This window comes from Tiliqua scincoides, chromosome 2 (assembly GCF_035046505.1).
Source record: "Tiliqua scincoides isolate rTilSci1 chromosome 2, rTilSci1.hap2, whole genome shotgun sequence".
Taxonomy (NCBI): domain Eukaryota; kingdom Metazoa; phylum Chordata; class Lepidosauria; order Squamata; family Scincidae; genus Tiliqua; species Tiliqua scincoides.
Window position 1 is genome coordinate 244,191,472 of NC_089822.1, and position 24,857 is coordinate 244,216,328.

Below are 24,857 nucleotides of genomic sequence, written 5' to 3' on the forward strand. Positions count from 1 at the left end.
CTTAATAGCATAAACAAAAAACAAGCCAAAGACTAGTGATATACTGAAGCTCACCTACTTAAGAACATTCAAATCAAGAATTTTCAAGATACAAACATGCCTGGCTATATGTCCATTGAGTGCCCATTCCTGAACATTCCCAGTCTTTTCAATCACCCCTGTTAGCCTGTTTTTCAAGGCAAGTCCACACATTATATTGTACTCTATAAACTGCAGGTATACTGTATAAATACATCTCCCCTATATTTTGCAACATGTTCGTTCCCAATAATAGAGATTTATTTGAGAAATCTATATCCTGCCTTTCCCATGCTGAAGCAAATGCCCAAGGCAGCTTACAAAGCTCGACAGTAGAGTACAAATGAGTTTTTGCAATAATTATTCTATGGGTAGCTCCTACAATCCTTTTTTCCAAATGGAATCCAGCATCTGGGTTTGCCTTCTGAGCTTCCAGCAGGAACTGGAAGATGATTATGATAATGATGATGATGGGCTTAAAGATGAACAGACAAACAGATCCCTGGAACCTAATCTGTTCTTAAGTAGAGAAGCCTTTGTAGGGAAGGAGCAGGTTCCCTCCAGGGGACTTGCAGACAGTACAAGATCATGCCAAGCAGCATGATTTTTTTCTGGAATAGATAGCATTATTGGATAGCTACTAATCATGTCATCTGCAATGGGAATAGAAGTCAGGTATGTGCGGAAAAGTGAGAAGGGTCAGTTGAGATCAGGTAATGAAATATCAGTAAATGTTTTTGTTTTTTAAGAGGATATGCAGAATTAATTTGTGATTTGAGAAGCTGCACTTCATTTTCCAGCCCACTCAAAACCCAAATAAAAATGGAGTGGTGCCGTCTCCTCTACCTCATTGGCGCATTTTTGCAAGCATTTCATGATCCAAAGGAGAAATAAAGGCCATTTCTAAAGGTATCAGATCCTTTAGAAAGTGTTGAATTGTACTTTGTTTTCATGATAAAGATTAAATTCAGTATTGTGTTACTTTTGGTGAAAAGAGGATTCTCTAAAGGGAGATTGATTTCAGCGCTTGCTGTTTTGTGACACTACAGCTTCAGATAAAATCTAGAAGGCTGATTAAATAAAATGATAGTCGTGCACTTTCTGACCAGGTAACCCAGTGATAATTTCAAGGGGGGTGCAATACCATTGGAGAACAGTGCATGTAGCAGTCTTATTGAAATTGCCCAGATTTGACAACTCTTTGTTGCACATCCTACCAATCTTGTTGTACGTGCCTGAACATGTGTATTCCCCCAAGTATCTAGGATTCAATTATTAGATTCTTATCTACACTTGGTTATAGCTGTATCTCACAACTGATCAAAATCAATAGCTTTGCCAGTTATCTAGTTAAATATACAGAGGTAAGGAAACTGTGAGAACCATATGTGGAAATTCAGAAAATGTACAGATGGTATGATTCCTTTTCATTTATTGGTGCATCTAAATTATTATGATGTAGTTGTTATATCATTTTATGTCTTTAAATAAATTATATTAATATGCTTTAGGAAATAATAAATGTTTTTGGCCACTCAAATATTTGACTTTTTAATCTAGAGCCAAAAATAGATGGTGTTCAGTTAGGTGCCTGATTAGGAAAGAATATTTTACAGTAACATCTTCACTACTGAGTAGTATGATGTATACTTAATGGCAGTCACTTGTTGGCAGTGTATACAGAATGGCAGTCACTGCCACAAATAGCAGTTTGTGCAATACTGTGTTTGTTTGTGTGTATACAAACACACAAACACACAAGTGGGTAGATGGGACTCGTCAGCCTGGGGAGGCAGCTCATCTGAGAGAAGGAAAACTCTGATCCCAAACCTCCACTGCCTTGTGGCTACATCCAGTTATGGAAAAGGCTTCAGGAGTCAACCTCGAGGCAAAATCCAGAGCCGGAGTCCCTGAGGCAGTTCATGGCTGAACACAGTCACGTTCTGGCAACTCCTGCAATGCCGCTGGAACCAACCATATTGGCCTCTGCCTTTCCATTGGACCATTTCAGCGACGTGGAGAGGGGGGATTTGCTGCATGGGTAACAGCCTATCCTCCATACCTACTTTACCCAGGCTTCACGCACTGGAGAGGACACTCTGTTCCAGAACCACCATTCAGAGCGTGACTCCATAGTCTTCCGAGACTGAAGGATGCCAACAACAAAAATACACACATATACATACACACACAATTCAAGGCTAAAATATACAATGTATAAAACAATGTTAAAAACAAATCATAAGGATGACAGCAGTTTGGGGAGTGCAACTATTTACAACCAAAGCATTGCTATAGGGACACAGGAGACAGACAACAGCATATCACCTAAATGCAAGATGGAACAAAAATGTTTTCAGAACATTCTTAGAGGAAGTTCTTAGTTCCCTGTTAGGGAATTCCACAGTAGTGGCACCACTACAGAGAAGACGTGCCATCATTTCTCCAACTTGGGCTTAAGGTGGCTCTTGAAGGAGAGCCCCCTCAGATGACCTAAGAGCGTGGGCTGGAATGTAGGGGATATATATGTATGTATATGGGATATGTATGTTGTATATATAAAACAGTGGTACAGTCTGCTTGCTATTCTGCCTATAGTCCAAACAGGACTGGACTAGGATTTGTCCCTGGGTATCTGGGAGCTATGAAGGACACAAAGAAAAGCATCCAACCACTGGGCAGGCAGTGCTTCTCCTATCTTGATCCTGACTCCTATTTTTTTCTTAGATAGGGGCCCTGCCTTGCAGTGGCGTAGCTAATGATCGTGTAGCCTGTTGCCAAGCTCAAAATGTTGCCCTGGAAGTGATGTCATAACCGGAAGCGACATCACACCCAGACTTTTTAAAAACTGAAAATTGGGAGGAACCCACCTCCTCCCCCCAGCAGTTCACCACCCACTTGCTCTGCTGCCTCCCCCCTGTCAGTGGCATAGCTAAGGCATTTATCTGCAACTATCTGTCAAAGAAGATTTTGTAGCCCACCCTGAATGATAAAATCAAATTTAATTAAGTAAATAAATAAAAAGTTATTGGTTCCATGCTGTATCATAATAACATCTCATTGGCACTCAGAACAATCAGTCTCATAGGTCAGTTTGGAGTTAAGCAAATATACTTTTTGTTCCACAAGGCAGTTGTGTTTTCATTTTCTTGTTAATTGGCCATAACTTTTGTTAGAATACAGATATTTCAGTGCAGTTTATTTCATTTCATTCGGCATTAAATTACCTTTCCAATGATATATAACATGATGGTATAATTCATACATACCAAGATTTTCACAGTTTTGGTCACTAGTGTCCAGCTCAGCTTGTTGCCCCCCAAAGCTTGATGCCCGGTGCAACTGCTTCCCCATGCACTTCCTTAGCTACGCCACTGCTGCCTTGTATCCCATTGTCAGCTGTGGTGTAGCTAGTGAGTATGTGAGGGTATGGTGTCCAGGTTCCCTCCCTTAAGGGACATGTTTGGTTCCTACTCTGTTGATTTTTCAGCATCGTGTTAAAAACAGTTCTGTTCCAATGGGCTGTGGCTTGACTGCTTTTGACACTTCTTTCCTCTTTTTAAAACTTTATTTTGGTACTGGAGCCCTTTTGTTCTTTCTGTTATATTTTAAAATGTGAGTTGTTGGCTGCTGTGTGTGTCTGTCACTTTGTAGGTAGAAAAACAAGACACAAGTATTTTAATAAATAAAATACAGTGCTCTAAAGTACACTGGGCAATAGCCAATGTAATAGGACTCCTTTATGCCAGAACCAGCATTACTCTTATGCATCTGCATGAAGGATTTCCCCAAAGCCAGAGTAGAACAGCCCAATTCTAACCAACTTTCCAGCACCAGTGCAGCCACAGTGCAGGTCCATGGTAAGGAAAAAAAATGTTCCCTTACCTTGAGGAGACCACCATAACTGCCCCCCCCCCCCACTGCAGAATGCAGCCTGTGGCCCTTTGGCAAGGCTGCATTGGCACTGGAAAGCTGGTTAGGATTGACTCTAAATCACCATAAAAATGAGCATCTTAATGATGGTGCATCCACAACCAGGGTTTTTTTTTGGAGGAGGAGGTCAGCATTAATTGCTTAGAGAGGTTTGCCTCAAAGCCCAATATGTATAGTCTGAGTGGGTTTTTTTTTTTTTTTTGGTGGCTGTGTACTTTGTCTTGTGATATTCCGCTGTGGCTGGGAAGCCTTTCATTGTACTGTTTTATAAACCTTATGTGTCATTTTTATCTGTTGCACAAGGGAATTCTCTGCAATTGTAGTTTGTAGGGGAAAAATATTTTATTTTGTCAAATAGTGGGTTATGATATGCGGGATGATGCATAGTGAAAGCTGGTGTTACTTTTTTGCAGCCAGCAGATGTGAAGATAGATACCAGCTATTTCTTTTATGTCAAAGCATAGATTTTAGAAACATACATATGGTATACTCAAATGTAGAATGCTATTGTAGCCTCATTTCGTGCCTTTCCTTTCTGTGAAGGGTTGTTATGTGAGTGGTTTCTCCCTTCAAGTGAACATGAAAGCTATCAGTTTTCTGGATCTCTTTCAGCTGGCTGGTAGTCTGGGTACAGAGTTGAAGGTCAAACTTGTCTGATGCTGGAGTTGTGTGGATGCATTTCTGACTCCCCCCTCCCCCGCCAAAGGTTATTGTGTAGTGGCCTAGTTTGCATCAGGGCTACTGAGAGGACGAGGGAGGACCCCAAGGTTAAGGACCCAAGAGTAGTTTGCTAGCACTACCTTCTATTCCCTAACCTCCAGACAGAATCACTGCAAAACATCCCAGCCCCAACATGGCCAGAAGGATATCGTGGACAATTGTATGAAGTTCACGAAGATGTCTGGCAGAACCAACAGGACACATTCCTTCTTTCCAGTTAATGGTGTAGGTCATCATCCAGAGTGATTAGTTATAGAGTTGGAAGTATCCCACAAGGACATCTAATCCAACCTCTGCCTTAGCAGGAAATTCTTCTGGAGCATCCAGTAGGTGCCTGTTGAATCTCTGTGTGAAGGTTTCCAGTGAGGGAGAATCCACCACCTTTCACTGCCAAACCTTACCATCAAGAATTTCTTCCTGATGTCCGGTGTTCAGAGCAACACCAGTGGCGTCACTAGGGAGGTGTGGGGGTTACGGTCCGCACCAGGTGACGTGCATGGGGGTGACGCACACTTGGGGCGACACGCTAAAATCGTGGTGGTTAGGAGTAACCCCATCATATTATATACTGTTGGATGTGGAATTTGAGTGGAATGCAATGCAAAAAACCAGAGTGAAATATCTCATTTCTATCAAAAGTTATGGCCAAAAAACCGGAGAACAAAAAATGCATGGATCTCTATAGAAAGTGAAAGTGAGCTGTATTGTGTGTTTACTTGTGAGCAGGCGAACGTGCCTTAGTCCTTTGGAAAGGGCAGGCTGAGAGGAATCCAACAACACCAGAATGGTCCTGATCCAATGAATGCAGCCCCCCAAAACACCTGAGAAGGAAGTCCCTCCCTCCAAGCAGACGAATGTATTAAGCCTTATGGAATGCGAAACTAAGCCTCACGGTCATGTTTACTTGCGAATAAGCAAACATGCTTTGGCTGGTGGTCAGGCAAAGGGGAATGTGAAGCCACCAGAATGGTCCTGCTCTAACTGGAGCTCAACAAATGCTCCTGAAGCCTCCCCCTTCCCCACAAAAAAGGTTCAAAACAGGCTTCAGCTCATAAGGTGAACTTTTTTGAGACTTGCAAAGCCAGGTTCTTAAATTGAACTGGGCACTGGGTAGGGCTGAAAACCTTACTGGTTTTGGAGGGGGGTGTTATTGCAGGCAGGCTACAGAAGAAATTCACTTGGTAGACCAGGGCTGGCTTCTGCTTATTTAATTATTTGTTTTACTTTAATTATTTATACTTATTTATTTTAATTTGCCTGATGATGTCACTTCTACCATGACATCACTTCTGGTGGGTCTTGGACAGATTGTTGTTCTAAAAAGTGGGTCCCAGTGCTAAAAGTTTCAGAAATGCTGCAATAAGGTGTTAGTAAGTTGACGCTGGTGTGTGTGTGTGTGGCACCGCTAGTGACCAAAATAACTAATATCACAGTTTGGAGGAATAATTCCATCATGTTATATATCAATCAATGTGTAATTTCATGCAGAATGTGTTCTGTCTTTGTTCTATCAAAAGGTACAGCCAAAAAACTAGTGGGGGCAGAGCGATGGTACATCACCACGCCCACCACCTGGGGTGTTGCCCCACCCACTGCATGGGGGTGATGCGCTGGCGTCCGGGTGGCGTGAACCCTAGTGATGCCGCTGGCAACACTAATATATGATGTTCCAAGATGAATTTCTGGCTAATCTGCCCAAAGGAACTCTGAATGCAAGACGTAAAAAAAACAACAAACCCTTCTCTGCTAACACCAGAACTCAGGGTTACCTAATTAAACTGAGTGACAGCTGATTCAGGACAGAGAAAAGAAAATACTCATTCACATTGCATTATTAATTAATGTAATTCACTGCCATTAGGCAGCCATGGAGAATAGGTCTGTTAATGACTTTATGTGTGATACCTAAGTGGAATATCCATATTCAGTAGCACTTTGCTTCTGAATACAGGTTTTTGGGTATAAAAAGCAGAGACAGGCTGTTTGGTGCCCTGTTTGTGAGTTTTCCAGAGGCATCTAGCTTAGCTACTGCTGGAAATGGGATACTGAACCGGATGGAATCTTTGTTTGATCCATCAGGGCTACTCTTTTTCTCTTTTGGAGGAGTTGCAGTGCTTCAGATCTGATAGTCCTGGTTAGTGCTGGTCTATATTAAAGTTGACTTACATTACAGCTATAGAAAAGTCAGTTCTTGAAATGAAGTGTTGTAGAAAACAGAGTGTCATTTACTTATATATAGGCTGATCCACTGATCAGGGTCTCCCCAAGCACATTACAGTACCCTAGTTTTTGTTCAGTAGTGCTGGAAGCATTGTGTTTCTTGCTTTATCAAAGCAACATTATTGCTTAATGGAATAATATGATGTGCAGACAACCAGCCTTCATGCTAGAGGAAGACTAACTGGATATTCACAGGAAGAGCAGTTTGTCTGCTCCCTGTAGTGTGCAGGCTGATTGCCTGCATATTGCTCTTCAGTGAAGCAAGAATGTTAAACACCAGTGCTTCCAACGCAACTAAACAAAAACTAAGGTAATGGTTGGGGGGAGGGTGGGAGGCTGCTGTTTGAATAAGGTTCCCCCATAGCCGCAGTTTCTCTATCTACCAGGGGAGAATAGATACAGGGGGACACATGTACTAGGGACCCTTGGACTTGGCTAATGAAAATCAGCAGCAGAGTTATCACTAACTGTCAGTTGTGTTAAAGAAACTGAACTTCTGGAATTGTATGTTGATAATGCACTTTGCCTCACTTTGAAACCTTTATTCTTCAGAAGATTCCTAAATTTTGCTTCATTTCCATTTTTTATTTGGAGTTCTGGGTCCAGAAAATGGTGCAGCTTTCACAAAAATTTAGCAAACTGTGGTCCACTTGGGCCTTTAAATAAGAAACAATTAGTTGACCTTAGCAGGAGCCACCAATGGATGCCAGACAAGGCAGCTTCCCTTGGGCCCAACTCTATACATAGAACTCTTTTTCCCCTCCTCTTTTTTTTGGTACTGCCTTGAAAGTAGATACGTACAAGTGAAGGAAGGGTCAGTATTTTCAGTTCAAATATAGGACAGGTTCTAGTGTAGTTCTGAAGATAAGGGCTTTCTTCCAACTTTGTATTAGTTGGTAATAGGTTGAACATTTCACAAAGTGGCTTTTTTTTGCTTGCTCCACGATTTAAATCGGACCCAAACTGCTATCATTCTAAAAATAAAAATTACAAGCTGGTGAAAATTACTGGAATGAAGGGCCTGTCCTATAAACTAATCATTTATACTCTAAAGATTGGATTTTGTGAGAGGTAGATAGCTACCACTTTTTTGTGGTTTAAATGATAAGTTTCATGCTTTGCTCAGGGCTCTTCTGGAGACATTAGCAGTTCAGTAGTATTAAATATCTTTTGTATTGTAGAGGCAAATAAGTTACAGACTTATAATCAACTATTCTGGAAATAATGTGAGCCAGTGTCTTCTGATGAAAATAATAGCTTTCCCCAACAAAGCTGCATCTGTGCACTAATGCTAAATTCATGCCATTGTTCTAGTTGTTTCACCCACTCCTGCATAAGGTTCAAGGTACTCATTTAGTGCTTTGTTTGAAGGTGACCTTCCTGAATAATTGTGTTTGAACAAGGTAGACCAAGGTGTTCACTTTTTCAGATTATACAATTGCCCACTGTCACCTTCCTTGGCAATTCTTGGATAATGAAGGCAGGTGTTCTGAACTTTGAATCTCTACAGTTTTTTTAAAGCTTACTGTTTCTTATTCTTTGCTCCTTCTTTCCATCTTGTTGCTAGATATCACTGTTTGTAATGGTAATATTGATACTAAAGGCCTTTTGTGTTTTTTTTGTGCATGTGTATGTTTATCATGTTGCACTGCAGAATGTTGGCTAATAGAAATATTAATTTTCAGCAGTTAAAAATTAATTGCTTATTACAGGCATGCCCCCGTATCTGTGGGGTTCCATTCCGGAACCACCTGTGGATAGCTGAATCAGTGAATATGAGGAAATGCCCCACCCTGACCCTCCGGAGTCGAGGGGAGCTGTGCTACCCTCTCCTCCAGAGGGTGTGTGTGCAGGAGGTACATGTGGGGGGGGCCCACAGACCCGATCCACAGATAAATGAAACCACAGATATAGGATCCGCAGATACGGGGGCCTCCTGGATATGAAACAAAATGCTCATGTTACATTTCCCTGCTGCGGCTTCATGGTAGAAGACAACAGTATGCATCCTGAACCATGGGAGCAAACTCTGTGTGATAGGCTCTGAAAGAGTCTGGGTTACTGTACTCTTAGCCCAGTGGACCTGATGTTTGTGTAGCCTCCTTTTTGGGCTGGGATAAAAAGAGCAAAATAGATTTGGAGGCAAGTTTTTTTTTTAATTGAATGAATGATCTATTTGCACATTTAGGACAACAATTCTAGTGGTAGTTTGGTTGGTCTCATTCAAACATTCAGAAGCATTAATATAGCATACAGACATACTCGATGTACTGGGAATCTCAGTGCTTAAATTCATCCTCTTCTCTTGGTATGAGTTCAGATAATCCTGGACTCCTTGCAGGTCACTCTGGCCACTTCTTTCAGAGTTCCAGTCTGCAGAAATATAGTCCACACATACTACTAGGGCAACCAGTTTGAGGAAGCAGAAGATAAGAAATGTGGAAAAACCCTGCAACACTTGTAAAATAATTTGTAATTATGTGTGTGTGTCAACTAAAATAGGCAAAGTTAGTGCACTGCCCCCTTTTCTGTTTTCTCATCTTTATCCTACTTGAGCCAAATTGTTGGAGGATTTACACTTTGGGGGTTTTACACTGGTTTTACATGAATATTCTTCTTTCTTCCTAGGTTATTAGGACCAAGGCCTTCAAGTTTCAGCCATAAATGCGAAGGTGAAACCAGTAAGCCATGAAACAAAAACCCCTCCCCCACTTTCATCTGCTTATGTAATGTTAGTGGTTTTCCTTGTAGGTAACAAAAAGGTGGCTGTCAATGGGGAACAGTACAGTTGCATCACACTCCTTGTATAATCTTTATGATATGTACCAAGGGAGTGCACTCCTCACTCTCGGGTATGGTTGATAGTCTGCTTCACATGTTTGCACTTAGAGATTATGCATCTTTCCCTCTCTATGTTGGAAATCTTCCCATGATGTTTATGAATGTATACAAAGGTCGACACAGAGGTCGATGCCGTACAAATCTGATTAAAATTAGCCATGCTGTTTTCAAAGGTCAGGTGTGCTCAGTGAATTTTCTTAGAGATTATTTTGTTTATTCTGCATAGGTATACATTGCAAACTCTCTCTAAAGGTCATGGGGAGAGCTGGCTAGTAGAATTACAAAAAAGGCAGTTTAATACCTTAATAGCCAGTATTGAGCTGAAACAATGGTCAAAACTAGCTATCTGATTTGAACATGGGATGTTGATGGTGGTATGCTTAAATTTGATTCTCTCTGTTTTGGGGGGGTGTATATATGTGCACATGCTTTCATACATGCAGTGAAATTGCAGTAGCGTGCAATTCTGGAAAGTAGAAGTTGCTATTTATGAATTGTAGAAACAGTGGTTAATCAGGTTTTGTTTTAAATATGTAAAGTACACTAGCCCTACCCCCTTTTAAACTTCTCTTATGGAACATTGTTATCTTTTTCTTAAGATATATCCTAGGTAAAGTGACTATGTGGTTTGATTGTATGTCTTCATGGGGCGCCTTGCACACACTCATAGGACTCTCTTCCTACAGTTGGGAATCTTGCTTTTCCAGGGTGCCGGATTTTGTGAAGAGAGTGTTGGGTATCTGCACACTATGCAGACAGTCAACTCAACATGCATAGATTGGGAGCAGGCATGATACTGCTCTGTCCCTGCATTCACTTGCTCACCATAGATACATCATGAAAACAGGATTTAAGGCAGGTGAGTGAGTGAATTAAATCACACTTCTGATGCAGCCATGCTTCCTTTGGCATAATGCCTTCCCCACATAATTTGAGACCTGTGTCTTCCTGCAGAACGGGATGACGCTATAGGTCTGTGCAGATGTCACACTGTGTAGACTAAATGCCCATTAGGCAGCAGCTTACTGGCTTCACCACCAGATGTGTTCAGCTTAACTTCTATACAGAGTGTACAAACTGTATGTGCATAGGTTTGGTATGCAGGATCACAGGATGCTCTATTATGCTGACATTTTGAATTTATTTGGTGTATGTTTGCCTGGAAAAAGACGAAAAAGAGAGCAGGAATTTCCCCTCACTCGGTTTGCAAAATTCTTGAAATATATCTTCAGAAGAACAGATTTTGACATTTTGAGTTATGCTCCAGTAAAGTGGAGACTTAAAATCGGGTTGGAATCCAACACTCATGTTCATTAAAATTCAGGATGGATAATAATAAAACCACAAAAAGGCTATGAGTCAGTGAAGCATGGCTAATTACAGCAGGTTTCAAGCATGCAACTAGCAGTTGGCAAGAGCATTGGGTTTCTATTAAATACATATTTCTGGAGATTTTTCATGGAGATTTTTCATGGGGAGGGAGAGGCTGTGATTGGTAATACTCTGCTTTTTTACCATTTAAATGACGAGTCCGTGATGTAAGCATTTGTATATTGCATTAATATTTTGTTATTATTTCTTTGCTCTGTAATGGTATTTGCATCTATTTTGGTTTTAAAAGGTACAAGCAAGGCCCAGAAGTGAGTAGGATTCAAGACAAACCATAATTGTCCTTCAGCTTAATGTTAGTGTGTTTTGCAATGTTTTTGTTCAATCTAAAAAAAATTGTCTGTTGCTGAACCTAATGAGTGGATTGCATTTTTTCTGTCCTAGATCAAAACCATTTTGCCATGACATTTTTTTTTTCCTAATTTGAGCTTTGTCTGTTGGAGAGGAATTTCCCCCGGGGGGAGGGGGGAATACTGCATTTAACTGAATGTGCTTAAAATGAAGAAATTATTAAAAGGCATGCATTCACTTTTGTAGAGGTTGAACATCATTTTGTTTGTGTGTGTGTGTGTGTGTGTGTGTGTGTGTGTGTGTGTGTGTGTGTTTTAAATAGCTGGTAACCTTCAGTCTCGAAAGACTATGGTATCGCGCTCTGAATGGTGGTTCTGGAACAGCATCTGGTGTGGCTGAAAAGGCTGATAAATAATGTTCAGCTTTCATAATGTGCAATTTTTGAAAAGAATGGTTTCATCTAAGATACTGATTCTGAATGGAACTGCAGAGCACAAGGCAAACATGGCATTCCCGGCCCCATGTTTTTCTTTTGTACTACATAATGTAGATGGGAAGCACTCACAGGTAGGTAGAAGGGCAGCTTCTTAACCCTTCTCATGTCTGAATGTTCTCTCATACATTTTCCCTCTGTCATTCTCAAAAAGTAGAAGCTTTACTTGATTGGAGAGAAAACAGCCTTGGGATGGGAGCATTTTTTGGCAAGTATTGTCAAGTCCGGGCTAGGTTAAGTTTGTCTCCCTCCCACTGATCCTCCCTCTGTAAGTGCTCCTTATTCCTGCTTTTTTTTTTTTTTAGGGGATGGAATTGTAACTTGGTGGCAGAACACCTCTTGTGTGCAGTAGGTCTCAGGTTCCATCCCTATCATTGCCAAGTAGGAATGGAAGAACCTAGAGAGCCACTGCCAGTTATTGTGAGTAGGCAGTTCTGCAGTAGATAAACCAGTGGGCTTTTTCATTAGAAGACAGCTTCCTATGTTACCTTAGCAAGTGTGGGATTGTTGGCCCAAGGCCTCTCCTAGTATTTATTTAATGTATTTCTTATGTTTTCATCCCACCTTTCTCTCATCATGGCCCTCAAGGCAGTATATGTGGGATTCTCAGGCAGTCACCCATCCAGACTCTCAACTTGCTTACCTTCAACCACATGGTTCTATCATTGGCTCTCAGATCATGACCTAGGACTCAGCAGTAAAAGGCAGAATGATAATTTATTTTCATTTCTTTTACAGCTGAGTAATTACAAGGGTTTTTCACTGCAGGGATAATAAATTCAGCTCCACCGGATCCTGAGCCCCATGTCGGGAGATGCGACCCGACATGGGACTCCTTGATTCTACAGCAGCTCCAGAACTGCCACAGAATTGAGTAGCTCCATTGTGGGGCTACTTCCCTTACACAAGTCCTCTTCTCCAAGGAGCCACTGCAGACTGCCCGGTTGCATGTTGGATGCTGCGGTAGCCATTTTTGCGCCACGGCAGCCTTGCGCACCGGGCAGCTTAGGATTGGGTTGCCTTTATTCTGTGTATCCAGCTCTTAGCATGTAGATGTTCTACAGATGCCTGTCATTTGGACAGAAGATAATAGAAGTAATACAGAACCTTTGCTAGCTAGAATTGCTCCTGAAATTCTTTTGTTATGTCCTTTATGTTGAGCTCTCTTCTTCTAGAAAGAAGAACCAGTGTGGTATAGCAACAGCAGATTGCAAGAGAGCATTTCAGGGGACCAGTAGCGGGAGAAAAATTAACCCTTTTCTTCTTTGAGCTGTTGGGCCACAGTGGGAAACAGGACTTAGATAGGCCTTTGATCTGATCTTGTAGGGCTATTCTTATATAGTGTCTAAATACAGGACTAGGATTTAGGGCATCTGGGCTCACTCGTCACAGTGGAGCCTGATTGATGACCTTGGCCCAGTCACTATCTTGGCACAACCTATCCCACAGAGTTGTGAGAATAAAAATGTGGATGGGGAGAATCTACCACCTAGAGCTGTTGTAGGAAGGGCAGGATAGAAATTCAATAGATAAATATTGCGTTTATAGTGCAAATTCTTTCTGATGTCAATTGCTGATTCTACAACCTTAAAGATGCTAATAACTGAGATAGCTTGTGGGAGGCAAGTGGAGCTTTCCACCTTGCTATGCGCCCTGCTAGTCTTTTTAGTGCCATTGTAGAAGGGCGTTGCGATTTATATACTTGACTGATAACGCTAAATTATGCATCTGTGCTGGTGTAATATCCTGTTAGCCAGACCTTCATCCTGAATGCTTATTTGCCATTGTGTTAAATCCCAGGATCAGATCATCTCCCCCACCCCTATGAAAAAGCAGCATTCAAAGCATAGTATTTAAATCCCGTCTCACAAACACTTAAGGTTCTCATTAGTCTAACTTTAGAAGATGAATGAATATTAATGTTTGACATCAAAGAAAATATCTAAAAATCAAAGCAAGTAAACACCAATTATATAATGCTTCAGAATATAAGGGACAAGGCTGTAATTGGGCTGGCATCTTTAATCTGATAAGGTTGTTCAGTTATAGATTTTTTTGTTACTGTAAACTCTAAAATAATGATATAATTGTAAACGAAGGGGACGAGCAGAAGGAAGCATATGTTGCATGTAAGCCGTGTGACACACAAAGATACTTAGTGTGATTTGCAAATCCATATTTCTATTAGTGACTCGGAGGCAGGTTCCTTTTAGTCCTTTAAATAAGTGGAGTGGTTCAGTAATTCCCCCATCTACTACTAAAAATGGCTTGTGGTATGTGATTATCTGTGATAAACCAGAATTCAGATAAGTAGATTACACTACTACTTTCCTCAATCAAGTAACTGATGGTAGGAAACATTTAGGGTGGGGCTTATAGTTGGATGTACATTGAATTATCAAAGCTTCAAGTGGCAACAGGGTTCATCCTTGTTAGTGTGTAAGTTCTGAGAATGACCTATTATTAAAAGTTGGATCTATGATGACTAGGATCCAAAGAGAAATACTGTACATCCTGGAAGAGTCCTTTTTGGTCCCTAGGAATGGAACTCACATTTCAAGCAGTCTGCCTGGAGTATTTGTTTTAGATGCCTGTTGAAAACTTTATTTACCCAGCCTTCTTAATAAACTGCAAATTTTACTGTACAGTATTACTGTGACTCAGGGTGGGATTTAGAGAAAGTGGTTGCTGATTTCCTTTCTGGCTGTGATTTCTTCTTTGGTGGTGCGGCAGAGAGTCTTGTGATCTCTGGGAGATACTTTTCAGGGAGGCTGCCACTCAAAATGTGAGGCTGGAACCCCCCCCCCCTGCAGTTCTTTAGATCACGATCAATGACAATTTTCGTGTAAAAGAAGAGGAGAATTGCATCTTTTTAAAAGTAATCTGTTTTTATTGCTTAAAAATGATTCAGTGACTTGCTTGTAAGCCCAGCATGGAAATGTGCAGCCTGTAAGCAGGTGCACTTGTGTCTAAGTTTCAGGCTGCGTAGTGCTCCTGATGGTACTATCAGAAATTGTCATTCTTGCAAGCACCATCAGACAGGTTTGGTTGTCCTGTGGCTGTTAGTGGCGTGGTCTTTTTCTTGTTCAGTGGAGATTTCAGCAGTATTTTGCTCAGAAAAGCCAAACTAGAATGACACTTTCCCTCATTAGAATGAGTAGACTAAGATGTGTTACATATGCAGCATATCCTGTGACTGACAGTCTGACTCACCTCCATCCTATCTGGCTATTCCAAAATTTTGTGGGAATGTTTTCTTCTCCTGCTTAAAGTAGCTTTCTGCCTGAAGGCAAAACTCTGTCACCTAGACATACTTGTGCTTTCCTCTTTGCAAGAATAACTCATGTCCTTTGCTTTCCATTTTTATTTACTAATTTAAAATATGTGTACATTATATACGTGGTGTCAGGCCTAGGTTTGCTGACATCTAACGTATGAAATGGCCTGAAATGAATACGCTTAATCTCTGGCTTACCATGAAGCTTCTTTGCTTCTACTTGCCACTTTTGCTTGGGCAGGTAAATGTTGAAACCTGACCAATGTTGGCTTGGCAGAGCACACCCATTAATTTATGTGTATAATTCTGCCTGTCAACCTTAAGGCCTGTGGCTTTTAACACTTTAAAAATAATAATGTAATAAAATATTACAGAAAACCACAATCATCATCTAAACTCTGAACAATATACTGCAGAATCCACTAATAAAATATCTTTAAATGTATGAATCCCATTGCCCCAATGCTTGAACAAACAAATTCCAGAGTGCAATCCTATTTGTTTTGCTGGCATGGTGGCTGCTACGCCATTGTGAACCATTGTGAAAGAGCTGAAAGCGCATAACACCAACTTGTGAGCAAGCAGAGTCACTGGGATGGCCTTTGCTGGCCTGTCAGCACTGCAACCAGGCCCCTGGGATGCTGGCAGAGGTGAGTTTCACGCAAATCAGCACAGGGTGGTAGGGAGGTGGGGAAGGGGTGCTTTTGGGTGGAGTAGGCCAGAGTAGAATGCAACAGGACCAGGAGGGGTGCAGGATTGTCAGAGGCCTCCTCTGCCATTCCTATCCTACCTTCTAGGCCTACAAGTGTTTGGGCTGCCCGGATTTATGCTAGCTACATAGGTGCCGCATATCAGAGAAGTCCTATAGGGCAGGCTGGGGCTCTACCTGGCATAAGGAGACAAATGCTGCACCAGCACTGGTTAGGATTGGGCTGCCAGTCTAGCTGGGGGGGATGGGACAACACAAAATCTCATCAGAGTTAGCATCATATCTCTTACTGCCTCCTGAAGTAGTGATTTAAAAGAGTGACTCTGTTGACCATGGTGCCACTGGTGTCTGCAAAAACTCTTTGGAAATCAGTTATAGTTCTCAAGTGGATATAGCTTCTTATTCTACTGCGGATATCATGCAATCCTAACTGCTGCCTCTATTGGCAAAAGTAGTGGCAGCAAAGAGTTTGGGAGGGGGGATAGAAGTCAACCTCGGTCTTCACCTCAGGCCTGGTGTCCCTGATATTGCCTTGAACAGTTTGGAGGAAGGTTAAAATACAACTGTTTGTTCAGTTCTTACCCCACTTTTCTCCCAGATTGTCATACAAAGTAGTTTATAAAAATATTATAGAACAATTAAAGCATAACTGATGATAATGTGCATGTGATATGAGAAACTCACTTGGGTAGGGGAAATTTGTTTGGTCTGTGGTTTCCAAGAAGACAATGTCAGTGTCTGCATGCTGCTTGGGAGAAACCGCAAGATCAGAAGGATTATTGGTTTTAACGACCTTGAATAGTTCAGCCATTCTCTGGAAGTTAGCAAAAGGGAACCCACAAGGCAATGCTTTCCTTTTCTTTCTGCCATGTCCTTGGAGAAAATGATTAGTATTTCATGCAAGGATTGCCCAGGGGAATTTCCACATCAAAACATTGATTGAATCTGGCTTTGTATTGCAGGTGTTCACCTTTTGCTCACTGGAGTGTTTGATCTTCTCTAGTTCGTATGTCGAACATGTGTGTTGGAAAAGCATAAAAACTGGATGGAGGTGGGTAGACACTGTAGAGGGTAGTCCAAAAACAGGAGACATGAAGAAAAGAAGGTAGAGCACAAATCTGTATTGCAGAGGCTGATACCAGAGAGTAGCTTGGAGAGCAGAAGCAAAAGACAAAAATCCATTCACAAAAATCATTCGTATAGGTGAATCAATGAATTTATTTGGCTACAATCCCAAAGCAAACTTTGGCAGAAAGTAATGGGACTGGCTTCCTAGTAAAAAAATACCATTAGGAGCAAGATGTTTGTCTCCCAAGAGAACCCAAGTTTCATTTATGCTTTCTTGGATAGCGTCTAATTGTGACAACTTTTGCACTCCCTCTTCATCAGACTGTGTGCGCTAGCAAGTTATTACCACTGTGATGAGGATATTGCAGTACATTATTCCAGTGACTTACTCTGAATTTTTCAAAGCTAGAAGGGAATTCATTTGCTTTTCTACTGAGTGATGCCAGATGCTGTTTTAACACTGAGGTATCATTACTGTGGTAGCCAGCATACAACTATAGTGTGCAGAACCGCCTGGGCCTCTCAAGCTAGGAAGGGGTGTATGAGTAAGTGGAGGACAGCAGAAGTTTAATTCCTTTCTTCTTACTTCCTGGCCAGGCATCTGTGGGGATGCTCTCCCACAGTGAGAGACTGTAACCAGTGCTCATAGGGCATGTTTATACCACAAGTAAACTGATTTAACTGTCAGGGAAAGGGACTACCAGGAGAAGGTAGGCTGACCAAGGGGAGTAGCGCCCTAGTGGTTAGCATGCACTATATATACCCGTGGACATTATATATCTGGACTTTCAGAAGGCGTTTGACACGGTCCCTCACCAAAGGCTACTGAAAAAACTCCACAGTCAGGGAATTAGAGGACAGGTCCTCTCATGGATTGAGAACTGGTTGGAGGCCAGGAAGCAGAGAGTGGGTGTCAATGGGCAATTTTCACAATGGAGAGAGGTGAAAAGCGGTGTGCCCCAAGGATCTGTCCTGGGACCAGTGCTTTTCAACCTCTTCATAAATGACCTGGAGACAGGGTTGAGTAGTGAAGTGGCTAAGTTTGCAGACGACACCAAACTTTTCCGAGTGGTAAAGACCAGAAGTGATTGTGAGGAGCTCCAGAAGGATCTCTCCAGACTGGCAGAATGGGCAGCAAAATAGCAGATGCGCTTCAATGTAAGTAAGTGTAAAGTCGTGCACATTGGGGCAAAAAATCAAAACGTTAGATATAGGCTGATGGGTTCTGAGCTGTCTGTGACAGATCAGGAGAGAGATCTCGGGGTGGTGGTGGACAGGTCGATGAAAGTGTCGACCCAATGTGCGGCGGCGGTGAAGAAGGCCAATTCTATGCTTGGGATCATTAGGAAGGGTATTGAGAACAAAACGGCTAGTATTATAATGCCGTTGTACAAATCTATGGTAAGGCCACACCTGGAGTATTGTGTCCAGTTCTGGTCGCCGCATCTCAAAAAAGACATAGTGGAAATGGAAAAGGTGCAAAAGAGAGCGACTAAGATGATTACGGGGCCGGGGCACCTTCCTTATGAGGAAAGGCTACGGCATTTGGGCCTCTTCAGCCTAGAAAAGAGACGCCTGAGGGGGGACATGATTGAGACATACAAAATTATGCAGGGGATGGACAGAGTGGATAGGGAGATGCTCTTTACACTCTCACATAATACCAGAAGCAGGGGACATCCACTAAAATTGAGTGTTGGGCGGGTTAGAACAGACAAAAGAAAATATTTCTTTACTCAGCGTGTGGTTGGTCTGTGGAACTCCTTGCCACAGGATGTGGTGATGGTGTCTAGCCTAGACACCTTTAAAAGGGGATTGGACAAATTTCTGGAGGAAAAATCCATTACGGGGTACAAGCCATGATGTGTATGCGCAACCTCCTGATTTTAGAGATGGGTTATGTCAGAATGCTAGATGCAAGGGAGGGCACCAGGATGAGGTCTCTTGTTATCTGGTGTGCTCCCTGGGGCATTTGGTGGGCCGCAGTGAGATACAGGAAGCTGGACTAGATGGGCCTATGGCCTGATCCAGCGGGGCTGTTCTTATGTTCTTATGCACGCACCCTTTCCTTCTTCCCACTTTTTATTTACAAGTCCAGCAGCTGAATAGCTTCTATGGTATAAAGCGGTATAATAGTGATAAAATTGTAGTACACCATGCACTGAGAAGTGATGTTGGCCACTATAGTGTGATGTAGTGGTTTGGGAGGTGGACTTAGACCTGGAAGATCCATGTTCAAATCCCCCCTCAGCCATGAAACTTCCTGGATGACCTTGGGCCAGTCACTTACTTTCAGCCTTGCCTACCTCACAGGGTTGTTGTGAGGACAAAAGGAGGGGAGCAGCTGTGTACACTGCCCTGAGCTCTGTGGAGGAAGGGTGGTATAAAAATGTGAAAAATAAATAAATAACCGGATAGTTTGGAAATGGTACTGTGATTCTGCTAACGTTTGTGTTTAAGTACCATGGAAAGCAAGTGGCTAACTTGCTCTGTAATCCCTTTTTAAAATTTCATCTGAAACAGCTATGATGGATAAACATTTATATGTATACAAAGGTTAAGTAAGTGCAACAATCAATTATAAATCAATTATAACCAAACCAAAGACAGCATTGAAAGTGCCTTGCGAGTTGATGTCCATCTTGAACAACAAATGGAGTCCAAGCCCTTAGAAATGATTCAGATTGTACATGTGAAGTGACTTTATGCTGAGTCAGATAATTGGATCCATCTAGCTGAGCGTTGCCTACACTGACTGGCATTGCATCAGTCTTCTGGGTTTCTGGAAGTCCTTCTTAGAGATGCCAGGGATTGAACCTGAGACCTGTTCTGCTTGCAGTGGCCATGTTCTGCCACTGAGCTTACTGTCTCTTCCCAACTGAATAGAGTAACTGGCCTTATTACTGATTACCACCACAGCTTCCTTCCTGAATGTGGAAACTTCCTAACCATCCTGCCCTAAGGGAGGAGGGAGAAGCTGGAAAAGGCTGATGAGCTGTTGCCAGCTAACTTCTGGTGCTCCAGCTGAGGTGGCTCTGCCCATGCCCCAAAGGAAAGACTTTCTTAACCAGATGGGAAGAGAGAAAAGTCAGAACAGGCTGTTAAATAACCTGTTAGATTGCAACACAAACCGATCTGGCTTTTAAAACATTTTTTCCTGTTGCTTGTCTTTGATGTGTCTTCTGTATAATTTTCACTGATGTTTATACATGCCAAAAATAAACAAACGTGTTATCACAAGTCCACCATGCACGTATAAAAATCCCTTTGAGGCATTTCCAGCAATCATCACTGCCATTTTTATAAATCTTTACTAAACAGTTGAGTGTTGGGTACCAACAAAAACAAGACCTTCTGTTGACTGCCTTTTATATCTAGGCAAGGAGAAGCAGAAAAGACCTCTGGTGAATACAAGGTAACAGACAGGTTCCAGAACTTCATAGCCCAGCATTTTCTCTCATTGGGTTATAGATACAGGAAACTGATAAAATTGAGATTTTCGTACCTTTTCATATTTGATCAAAATAGTCAACCCGCATACCGGCTTTTCAGTTCTACAGTTCTGCATACTAACATGAGTTAATTGCTGATGGTTAAACCAAAGAGGTTCCTTTTCTTTCATGTCATAAGAACATAAGAAGAACCTGCTGGATCAGGCCATAGGCCCATCTAGTCCAGCTTCCTGTATCTCACAGTGGCCCACCAAATGCCTCAGGGAGCACACAAGACAACAAGAGACCTGCATCCTGGTGCCCTCCCTTGCATCTGGCATTCTAAGATAACCCACTTCTAAATTCAAGAGGTTGCACATACCCATCATGGCTTGTAACCTGTGATAGACTTTTCCTCCAGAAATTTATCTAATCCCTTTTTAAAGGCATCTAGGCCAGACGCCATCACCACATCCTGTGGCAAGGAGTTCCACAGACTAATTACACACTGGGTAAAGCAATATTTTCTTTTGTGTTTCCTAACTCATTTGACACTCAATTTTAGTAGATGTCCGCTGGTTCTAGTGTTGTGTGAGAGGGAAAAGAACATTACTCTATCCATCCCCTTCATAATTACGTATGTTATCTGAGCCGGGTTTATACAGTTCCTAGTGGGAGATCTTTATTTCTGGTAATATTGTTCCCAAAGGAAAATACCTCCAGACAACAGAAAGGTGCTGTTACAAATAAGCAACATCAATAAAGGCATTTTGGGAGAAAGTATTTTCCTATCCCTGTTCCAAGTCTGTAATAAACTTGCAGTACAGTCCTGTGCAGAGGAAGGAGCCTGGCCCCTGCTAACTGGTTAAGAGGCACTTCTTCAAGTGGGTGCTCCTCTTTTATTTAGCAGGGGGAGAGCAAGTGGCCCACCTCACCCCAGCAGTGTCTTTTCTAGTGGCTATCTGCTGGTGTTGCATCTTTTTAGATTGTGAGCCCTTTGGGGACAGGGAGCCATTAGATATTTGATTTTCTCTGTAAACCGCTTTGTGAGCTTTTTGTTGAAAAGCGGTATATAAATACTGTTGTTGTTGTTGTTGTTGTTATGTGGGCAGGAATCCCTGCATTCTGATCTTTGGAGAGCAGTGGTCTGTGACCCTCTACTGCCTTTTCACATTGCTTCTTTCTTTGCCAGGAGATCAACACATTTGATCTCACTCTTTCCTCTGCATGGGTTCTTCACATGAAGCAGGAAATGTAGAGCATACTGGAGCGATCCCGGAAGGCCCTGCTTTTCCTGCTTTGATTCAAGAGCCGTGTGGTGATAGAGGCTTGTAAGGAGGTTGGCTCCATCTGCAGTGTGTGTGTGTGGGGGGGTAAGGTGGCATCCCTTGTGTACATTGTCCCCTCTGCTCCAGACCCAAATTGCTGCCCAATGCAAGCAGGTTTGTTTAGCTCATGGGCAGGCTGGTCTCCTCTCTAGTCTTCTTATTGTTCCACAGAAGTGCTATGAAAAGCAAGCATACATTGTCACTTGCTTTAGTGCCTAGCAGACCTGGCTGGGATCATTGCATTCTCGCACGGAGCTTTCAGCGAAGGCAACTCATTCATTTTCAGCCCAGAAATCTCTGCACTCCAAGAAATTCCTAACAGACCACTTTCTCAGATCACTGGCAGCATTATTTATAAGTTGAACATAGTAAGATTGAACCCATTTATTCAATTCATAATTCATTTCCACATTGAGTATTGTAACATTCTGGGTGGTCTCCCTATTTCTGTTCTTGTGGTTCCCAGCTCTGTCTTAAAAACTGCCGTTTGATGATGTTTCTGTTCCAGGTGCTGTTTATTTTTTTTATGCCCTTCTCTTCATTTAAGCGTCTTCTAGTACTTGCAGACATCTCCATGGCCTTGCTCTTCTCTGTCTTCTGTTCTCTTGCTGTTTGCACCTCGTACCCTTCTATTAGCACATACAGGTACCAATATTCTATTTAAACCTACTATTACCCTGTTTATCGCCCATCTGCATTTCATTTGTTTTGCAGCTACCAGTGGAATCTTTCCACCTGACATCCATTTCTGTGTCTGTGTGTTTTCTTAACCATACATTTCAGCTACTGGAGTGGGGGCTGATGAGAACCTTAATGTGGAGGAAGGAAGGCTTTAATCTTTCCCTATGCTATGTTCTAATCTGGATCTCCCTTCTCTGCTCTGCTCTGCTCGGAGAGGAATTTCCCACCTACTCCAATGGGATTGTCCGCTTGGCAAATAAGGGACCACCCTCCACTTGAATTCACAAGCAGTTCTGTATGTGCTGGCTCACTGCATTCCATGTAATTGCCCGTGCTTTTCCCATCCATTTCTTGGCTGTGGGTACTGAATATGTGCAAGTACTGAGTATGTGTCTAATCCTAGAGATATCTATCAAATGTATATGGCCCAATACTGCAACACTTTATTGGGAGAAGCTGCATCTGAGGAATCACAGGGTGTATCTCCCCACTAAATACTCATTTTTGTTAATCACAATTGTTGGGTTTTATGTCAATTTAATTACTATAGATACTCTGGGTGTGTATGAACATAAGAACAGCCCCACTGGATCAGGCCATAGGCCCATCTAGTCCAGCTTCCTGTATCTCACAGCGGCCCACCAAATGCCCCAGGGAGCACACCAGATAACAAGAGACCTCATCCTGGTGCCCTCCCTTGCATCTGGCATTCTGATATATGGGGAATGGGGTGATTAGTAAACCAGTTCCCCTTTATGATGTAGATGCCATTAAGATAATCTGCAAAAGCTCTGCTTTTGGTGCCTCCCACTTCAGAAATTATCTGTGTGGCACTCCTGGTCAAGGCCTTTTTTGTTAAGGCACCCAGCCTCCCCACCCACCTCCACTTGGCATGTTTTCAGTGCCAACAGAAAGCACTTTATGTTCTCCAAAAATTTTGGTGGTTAAGAACTAAAATATATAATTTTGTTTGTTACACATGTGCTGATGGCATTTTTGGATCTACTTCTTGCTGTAAGGTTGAATCACTCCATTGTTTAGGTTTTATTGGTGTTGTCACTTGCTTAGAACGTAAGAATAGCCTTTTTATCCCTTCCGTTCCCTTTTGCTGCTGCAACCCGATTCCCTTTTGCAAAGGCTTTGCATTTGGCAGAGGTCAAGCAACAATTCCCAGGCTACAATTCAATGCAGCATTACTTAAGAATAACACCCATGGAAAGCAGTGAGTCTACTTCTGAGTAAAAAGGATTGCAAATATATGCAGCTGCATCTCTCTGCTGTGAATTGAATTGCACACTCTCAGTTATGTGTTATGGGTTGTATGTTGTATGCAAAGCTTCTGGCTTAACACACCAGACACCTTAAAGGTGGATTTGATTCCTGGTTCTCCTGCAGTGGTTGCCAACCTTTTTCACTTGCATATCCCTTGGCAATAATAAATTGTACCCTTCATATTAGCAAAATGTTTGTAATAATACAAGCCCTCATTTCCTCTCTATGAAAACCCAGACTTCATGTATTCATCACAGTGTTTTCTCTTTTTATCTGTCTGAGGAACAGAAGACTCTGCCTTTGCACTGTTTTGCACCAGAAGTGTGCTGAGAAATTCTGGGTGATAGATTACATATTATGCTTCAGCTTTTTTACTGTGCTGGTTTTCAATCACTGGTTCATACATGATTTGATGACCAAAAACTAGCTGTTGGTGGGGTTTTCACAGCCAATTAGCTACCTCCCTTCCTGCCTTGCTGGTCCTTGCAAGGCATTCTGGAGCATGACCTGCCTTTTTCTACCATTATTCCATTCTTTTTCAAGTACCCCTAAAGGTCCTGTTGAGTGTCCCTGGGAGTACGTGAATACCAGGTTGGGAACCACTGTTTTACTGGTATGTAGTTTACAGTGCACTTACTCTGATAGTGTTTACAAAAAGGTGGTGAAGACCAGAATTTAAAAAGAATAAAAATGTATCTTATGATAGTTTACTATGTTTCTAATAAATTAGAGACTACAGTTCTTAGGTAACAATTAGTGGTAGGTTATTTTTCAGGATCTGGCCTGGGGTAAAATCAGACAAAACTATAGTCAGACACCCCTCAGATAAGTTTAACCCCGACTTATCTGAGGGCCATAGAAAATTCCATGGTTGTTGGCTCAAAACCTGCCCTCGACTTATCTGTGGGGCCGACTTATAGATGAGTGTCTGCGGTAGTTCTTTTTTTTTTCTCCGGCCCCCAACACATGTCAAAGAGATGATGTAGCTGGTCTGTGGAATTCCTTGCTGCAGCATGTGGTGATGGCATCTGGCCTAGATGCCTTTAAAAGGGGATTCGATAAGTTTCTGGAGGAAAAATCCATTACGGGTTACAAGCCATAATGGGTATGTGCAACCTCCTGATTTTAGAAATGGGCTACATCACAATGCCAGGTGCAAGGGAGGGCACCAGGATGCAGGTCTCTT

At 42.1% G+C, this 24,857-nt stretch overlaps 1 protein-coding gene across 7 annotated transcripts in view; it reads left to right on the forward strand.

The window, feature by feature from the left end:
* Positions 1-24,857, forward strand: part of FHIT (fragile histidine triad diadenosine triphosphatase) — a 1,225,929-nt gene that overhangs the window by 21,635 nt on the left and 1,179,437 nt on the right. Inside the window, exon 1 of one of the 7 annotated variants that reach the window (XM_066616395.1) lies at positions 9,545-9,563. The exons of 5 other annotated variants lie outside the window; for them this stretch is intronic. The gene's annotated coding sequence lies outside the window, so the exon portion shown is untranslated. Of the gene's footprint in view, positions 1-9,544; positions 9,573-24,857 lie in introns of those variants that run through there. One more of the 7 variants, XM_066616394.1, reaches the window with a different exon arrangement.